The sequence below is a fragment of the Falco cherrug genome, chromosome Z (genome assembly GCF_023634085.1).
Source record: "Falco cherrug isolate bFalChe1 chromosome Z, bFalChe1.pri, whole genome shotgun sequence".
NCBI lineage: Eukaryota > Metazoa > Chordata > Aves > Falconiformes > Falconidae > Falco > Falco cherrug.
Window position 1 is genome coordinate 44,213,871 of NC_073720.1, and position 7,839 is coordinate 44,221,709.

At 46.2% G+C, this 7,839-nt stretch overlaps 1 protein-coding gene across 5 annotated transcripts in view; it reads right to left on the reverse strand.

Moving 5' to 3' along the window:
• AGTPBP1 (ATP/GTP binding carboxypeptidase 1) overlaps nucleotides 1–3,788 on the reverse strand; it is a 66,921-nt gene extending 63,133 nt beyond the window's left edge. For 2 of the 5 annotated variants that reach the window (XM_055698811.1, XM_055698808.1), the window contains exon 1: nucleotides 3,358–3,586. The gene's annotated coding sequence lies outside the window, so the exon portion shown is untranslated. Of the gene's footprint in view, nucleotides 1–2,405; nucleotides 3,320–3,357; nucleotides 3,587–3,671 lie in introns of those variants that run through there. The other 3 variants (XM_055698807.1, XM_055698809.1, XM_055698812.1) reach the window with 3 other exon arrangements.
• Nucleotides 3,789–7,839: the final 4,051 nt, after the last annotated feature.

The following is a 7,839-nucleotide window of genomic DNA, read 5'->3' on the forward strand; positions in this document are numbered from 1 at the left end:
ACATTCAAAATTACATACATAAAGCTTCACGGAGGACTGAAGCAGCAAAGCCCTGTACAGCAGCTTGGCAACTATGTCATGCAGTCAATTACCACCAGTCCACTTAACTGTAAAAACACAGTCTGATACACGTAGCCAAAAGAAGCTGTAAATATCTAATAGCAATTCCCTTTAAAAGAAAGAAAAAGAAGCATTTATCAGGAAAAGAGCAAAATAAGAAAACAGTACTTCATTTCTTGCCTGGAAGAAGCCCCTGGCAAGTTATTAGCATGGCAAGCATAAGGTTGCTCCTCAAGACATGACAAAATCCTCACACCCGGCTCCCAGAGTATCACATTCAAACCTTGCATGATTTAAGTTGACAGAAATACTGCAAAAGCTACTTCTTGCCCAGCTAACATAACCCTTTCATCAGGCAGAACATGATTGGCACAGGGAGGGAGAAGGGGAGCAATAAAAACAGCCACGAGGGAAAGGACAATCATAGCAGAAACTAAGCATTTCCCTACACCAAAAACCGAAAAAGAACTGGAAACCCAGTAACTCTCCTCAGCTCTTGGAAATGCTTCATTGATACACTGCTGAATGTTAGAGGTGCTTTCCAGCACCTAACCCAGTGACTGATCCTTTGGTTTACACTGTTTTGATGGCTAAGGTCAATCTTTAAAGAAATCAACCCAAGCATCTAAATTTGCTAATTCACCAGATGAGTTAAAGCAATCCCTCAAGCCTGGTTTTAATCCAGAAGAAAAAAAGAAAAGAGGAAAAAAAAAAAGAAAAGAAAAAAGAAAAAAATACCTGTGGCTCCATGTTCCACATTTATCTAGTCAAATATACTTCCAGCCCTTCAACCTCATTAGTAAGCAGAAACACAGTGTTCTCACATCCACAAAACTCTCAGGAACCAGTCTCACTTTCAAAACCTTGATTTGTACCATTTAGCCTATGACTTATACTTGAAGCAATTAGAACAGTATTACCTACCTCCAGTACACAAAATCCTAGACATCCTGCTTCTCACAAATTGTAAGGTTTTTTAAAGACATAGTGAAAATTAATGCATGCCTTTTAATGCATTACAGTTTTAGGATGACAGTTTCAGGACTGTAACTTCTGCAGCTGTTGCGTAAGAAAGGAAGGATGTTTGGGTGCTCACACACACACACTTCCAGTATTTTTATGTCTAACTGTTAGGGAACTATATTTCCAAATGTAAACCATGCTGACCTGTCCGTGTATCCAGGACACACACTGAACAGCTCATAATCTCCTTGACTCTTAACACAGGATATTGGAGAGTTAAGCTGTAGATAGTGGCAGGGCTTGAAAACATACCCAGAGATACAGTGTCATTACAAATCCCTCCTAAGCACTCATACAGCCAGCTGCCTTGTTTAGCACTCTCACACACATTCCAAGAAATCTGACTTCCCCTCTAAGTTGTTTAAGGAGTTTAAACACTTCAATTACTGCAGTTAGACTCCAGGGCCAGAGTGACTTGAGCATCAGTTTCTTTGGACATTAACAATCCATAGCACAGGAACAATCTCCTAAGAGCAAGCAGCTTGCAGATACTAGAACTCAAGAAGTTTCAAGTAACATGTTAGGCGCCAAAAAGCAGGTGGTTCCCAAATAAGTCCAGCAGAGTATCACCATGAATCTTAAAGACTGCGAAGTCTCTAATCTTAAGATACATTGCTGACAAGTTGTTGAGTGACAAGCTGAAATGTCTTCTTCCCCAGACTAAAACCTAAACATGAGGTGAAATAGCAAGCTCTTCCTGTAAGCCAAGAGGACTTCAGGGAGCCTTCTCCCAGGTCTTTCCTCTCTAACTGTAGCTTCACATGCATAATTTCAGGGAAGTCACTCCCAGCAACAGTAAGCTAACTAATATAAAACTGCTGATTGTGTGTACCACCTACTATCAAGACACCTGAACATTTTTCAAGCTCAATAGCTTCCATTTGGAAGACAATGTCTGAATTTCTTGAATATGAAAACTTAAGTGGGAACACTGCCATCTCCAAAACCTGCTGAAAGCTAAGCCTGAGATGATGTATCACTTCACACAAACATAGATCAGATATCACTCGACACACTAGGATTACTCCTTGGTTTGGGATCGTTTCCTCCCTTTTTGAAAAAAACAAACCAAGAAACCTAGTTTTGTGATGCTTTCAAAAAATGTACTTCCTTTAATTTATGCTGGCGTAAAAAAAAAATGACAGTAGTGAACTGAGAGATCAGAAACTATTAATAAAAACTTGTTCTGCTGGAACAGGGGCATGTGATAAAATTATCATGATGTTAAGGAGGAAGGTCTTCAGAAAAGGAGATTATCTTGCCACTGCCCAGCCCAAAACATAAAAAAAGATATTCCAACACAACCTTGCACTTGCACTCACAATGCACATTATGTGGTGTAATTTCCAGAAAAACTCGTAGGTCCAAGTATGATTTCACTGACGGATTAACCAGAAGGTGGGGCTATCCCATCATCAGCATCCTGTCACCCATCATTATACACAGCAGTGAAAAGCACACTGAAAGCTACCTGCAAAACAGAGAAGCCTTTTCATGAAATACAGCCTATTAAGGTAGCTCAGAAACGTATTTCTCTAAAAGAAAATCATTACTGGGAATACATTTGCTGGAGAGCTAAATCCCTTATGATGGAAAAATAAATACACAAAAATCAACATTCCTACGACAAGGCTATACAGAAGTTTCATGGTGTTTTCAGTACCATACAGGTACATAGGAGAATTTCATCTCTGCCGATGACAGAACACGGAAAGCCTATAGCTGCCAGCATATATATCAGAAGTTCATCCAGGTCTGGATGCCTAAACCCCTGCCACAGCTCAGGGTCTGAAGAGTCGACGCCGAAGGGAAGCAGCACCCCGCCCCGCGATGCCCTGCCTCTTCCTCACACCGCCCGCCCGGCACCTGACCCCGCACCGTCCGCAACACTCGCCACGCTCGACTTCCACAACTGCAAGAGGAGGGAGGAAAAGAAAATAAAACCCCAGACTGTTAATAAACTCCTACCCAAGGAGCGTTAAGTTAAACAGCCGCCCAGCGGGCTCCGCCGCACAGCACGGCCGGCAAGCGGCACCCCAGCCGCCGCCTTCCTCCGCAGCACCGGCGCCAGGCCACCCCGGGGCGGGCCGCGGCGCCACGGGACGGCGGGACGAGGGTCCCCGCCACCTTCCCGCTCCGCGGGCGTCAGAGCTTTGCCGTAGGGCGGCCGCGCGCAGCCGGGAAACGCGTCTGAAGGGGCCACGCGCCGCACGCGCCCCGCGGCCACCGGCGGGCTCAGCGCCGCCGAGCCCCGAAACCGGGCACCGCGCCTACCGTAGGGTCCGCAACCGCATCCGCAGGTGAGGTGGGCGCACGCAGGGCGCGGCTGCCGGAGAGCGGCTCCCGGGAGAGCTGCCGTGCAAGAGCGCGCCCGCCGCTTCCCGGCGGCGACGGGCCCACGGCCCGGCACGGGGGAGCCGGCACGGGGGAGCCCCGCCCCGGCCCCGGCCCCGGCCCCTCCCCGCGGGCGCCTCGCCTCGCCCCGCCCGGCCCTCGCCCCGCTGCGGCGCGGCCCGCGCTGCCAAGGGCGATGCGCGCCCCGCAGGCCCCGCGACGGACGGGCGCTGCGGCCGGAGGGTGCCCCTCACCCCACGATGCTCAGGCGGGGGCACCGTGCCGCGCCGGGGCAGCGGCTCCGCGCTGCGGCCCCGCCGCCTTCGTGCGAGCGGCGGCAGGAACCTGCCCGCACCGCAACGCGTCACCGCCCCCCCCGCCCCGGCCTCGCGCAGGCGCCTCGCGCCGCCGCCGCCGGGGGGAGCGCGGGGCCCGGCCTGTGCGGCTCGGCCCCAGCCGCTGCCGCCCGGAGCGGGGGGAGCGGGCCCGGCGGCGGCGAAGGGAAGCCGGGCAGGGCTTTACCTGGCCGCGGGCCGCCTTCTCCCAGCCCGCCCCGGGGGCGGCGCCGCCGCCGGGCCTCGCCGGTGGCCGGGGCCGGGCGGCGGGGGAGGGCGCGCGAGCCGGAGGGCCGCGGCGTCAGCACGGCCGGTCGCCTGCGCCTGCCCCGGCGATGGCGGCCCCGCTGCGCACCGGCCGCTTGCCGCTGCGCGTCCCTTGGTGTCGCCGAGCGCTCACCCGCGCAGCGGGGCTCTGGCACCCGGGTTTCGTGGCAGGTAAGCGCTCGCAGCTGCGCAGCGGCCAGGCCCCTGCTACCGAGGGCGCTGAAGCGAGGAAGGAAACTTGGGAATAGTAAAAGCCGAAGGCGCCATTCTCTTCCACCTCCCCCCCAAAAAACATTAACTTTTACGGCAAATTAACCTCTCTGGGCCCCGTATTGAGCCACTTCGGTATCGCTGTTGACTTAAGTAAGTGGGCACTTCCATCTCCCTCCCGGACACTTCTTGATCTGTAGCAACCAAGAAGTAACATTTCCTTTTTTTCATGAAGTTCCTCAAATTAAAATAGGAAACTGCCAATAATTTCGAGGTCAAATCTTGATGCTGATGGTTTACAAAACTGACAAAGGAGAAGCAGTGCATTAGTGAAGGCTGGTAAATTGAAATCCAGTTCAAATCTCATTTCTACCAATAATAGCTAATGATAAAAGCACGATCCCTATAGAAACACACAAGGTTCATTTCCCAATAACATTGTGTAACCTTGGCGTTACCCATCTTAAATTTTACTCTGTAAAAAGCATATTTCAGATCCTTTAAATTGTACATGCCTTACATCTTGCCTTTTAAAATACATGCATCTGGCTACAGCATTTGCAGCTACTGTCTTACACACCAGAATTTATTCCACCCACAAAGACAGAAACAGATACGCAAGACTCTTCTGATGTCTAGGAAGTAGCTGTGTGTTTCAGGTGACGCTTGGCAACTCTTCTTTAGTGCTGATTCACCTGAATAATCGTTTACTACCTGTTACCCCTTAAATTCACATGGCTTTACAGTGTTCAAAACACAAGCTTTGCTTATCATTCACGCAACAGTCCACAGATCTGTGCAGAAAGCATGAACATCTGTAACTTTCAGACACACAACTGAATGATGAATGATGTACCACTTATCTATAGGATGATGTACTTATGTTTATCTAAAAGTTGGGAAACATCCAAGGACCCTTATTGCTAACATGACGGATGTACTAATCGCTAAGTCCTTGGATTTGTCATCTTTAAAAAGGCTATCTGGGCCTAAGCTCCTGTTGTTTATACAACGTGCCAAAGACAAGGACTTAAATCATGGTCACTAGTTTAGCAAGATATGTAAATGAGTTCCTGGAAGTGTAATGAATATGTAAATGATTTCCTGGAAAATTAATGAATAGGTATGAGTTGCTTGTATAAAGAGGGGACTGAAAAATCCCCTCGGTGTGCATGACTTTGGTGGAGCAATCCCCCATGCACCCAGCGCTGCCAAATAAAGATAACCTCCGCTCACTCAAATATTGGTGACTGATTCTTTAAATCACAACAAAGCTGCTTTACTGGCAAGTCAGCAGAAACAACGCAAGTCGCAGTAGGGGACCACTCTTGCATACCTATGACAGATGGGAGCTACCAGCCCTCCTACCTGGGTCTGGTTAAATACAGTGTGTCTAGTTAACTGGCATCAGCCAATTTCTACCAACTAAATCAGGAAAGTCAACTAGAGTTCTGGTGGAGTTAATTCCAGTTTAAAGTGGTGTAACACATTCTTTAGTCCATTATCACATAATTTATGTATAAATGCTTGATTACATGTTCTGACGTCCCCTTCCCACCTTATTAACATGAATGGATAGGACAGATTAAGGCATATAACCAGTCCTCCTTGATTTTATTTTTCACTTGGTCTTTCTCCAGCAAATGATTAATTATCCTAGAGCTTGTAAACTCAAGGGTTAGGATCAGAAAACACATGTATTTGGAAGGAGATGACTCCCTCGCTTACCTTACAGGTTTCTCCAGTCATCTAGCATGAATAAGAATGCAGGTAATCAGAATGCAGGAATTTACCAGCACAGTAGCAACAGGTAGGAACAGTCTCACTTGCTCTGTAACACCCATCACAGACGATTAAGAAAGAATACTTAAAACAGCAAACAGTACAGCTAGAAGTTTTCTGTGGAGTTCTATTCATGGAATTATTTTGAATGCATAACTTTGTCTAAAGCAAAGCAGAAGACATGGAATGAACTCAAGTATGACTCAGGCAAAGACAAAAATAGTGTCAGGCAGGCTCTGGCAAGTAAAGAGCAAATAAGGGGTGCGTGTAGATAAAAATCTCTCAAATTTTTTAAAGCTGAAGTCAAAGTCAGTTCACTTAAGTTCGTTAAGAAAATAATATTTTTAAACAGCTCTGTATGTGTACTGGCACATGACAAAAATAAATCAGTTAAAAATACGAGAATTCTCTACTGAAAAAAGAGGATACAGCAGTAGATCCAATTAATTTTAGACTGGCAAAATGTGTCATTTCATTTAAGAAAAAACGACTGATATTAATTAATGTGCTACCAGCACTCCTTAACTCTGAAAAGCAATCGCTCCCACATTTGATAAACACACTGCAGAATTTGTTGTTGCCTTTATGTCTAGATATGTCATTGCTCCCTACCCATCAGAATACTTGGTACTTTTCCAACATAGCTTCTGTTCTTTTTCACCTTTGAGAAGATGTTTTGTGCTCTGTTACCTCTGTATTGCAATGCATACAAAAGCATTTCAGTTCAACTTCACATCTGTGGTTCATTTAGCTACTCTTGCTTTTGTAATACTAAAATGAAATAACCCATCAATATTCTTTGCACAGAGTAATTCAGAACATACACATTTGTACCCTGGTGGATATTTGCATCTAAGTGTTCCGGGGACTGGGAGTGGGAATGAGTGGGTGTTGTTTTTCAAGGCAGGAAGGGGACAAATTTCTGAAATGATGCACCGTATTTCAAAGGCTCATACCAAGTCAACCACTTTATTTCCATAGGCCTACTGACAACCACATTTAATTTATATATAAAGGACATTAACAAAAAAATACAACACCAAAATCGAGAGTGAATCTTGCGTATTCCAGTCAAACAAGAACCTCCGCACTCACATATTTGAAAAAAAAAAAAAAAAGAATTTACTCATACAATTTGTACATGGAGGGAACTATGTTGTTAGTTCTTCACGTCCTGGCTACTATAGATACAAGAAGTATTTAAAAAAAGAAGTATTTACAAAATAAAAGAGGGAGGGGGAGTGAAGTAAGTATCTAGAGTGAAAAACAAGACAATTTGAAAAAGTGGGTGTTAATTAAATCTTTACAGTTAACAAAACATGTATCACCACAGGAATTAAGCCTGAGTGCAGCAGTGAACCATCAGACATTTGAACAGCCATTGAACTGACAATTCTTTCGGATGAAGTAGGTGCCGTCATTGGTTTAACAGCTTACACTGATTTTTCTCCTCTTGCTTTCCCCCAGTCCCTAGAAATGCTCTGTACTTTGAGCATGTTGAACTGAAAGGGTGATGGCTGCAAGTTAGCCTTTTCAGTTTAAAATCAAACTGCTTCTCATAACCTTCGAGGCAAATATACTTAAACTTGTCTGTTTGGTTAGTAAAGCACATTCTGGCTTTTATGTTGGTCATCTTAGCCAGAAACAGTGGAGGCATTCAGTTTGTGCACGATGGAGAAAAAAAAAGATCAAATCCACCGTAAATGGCTCTAAAAGCGCACTTCTACGTATCTTCTGTCAGCCGTTTTCCCCCCCGACATGAGATAATCAGCACATCTGAGCAAACTCTGCAGAGACACCAGTTACGTAACCTCTAGCAAATGCATTT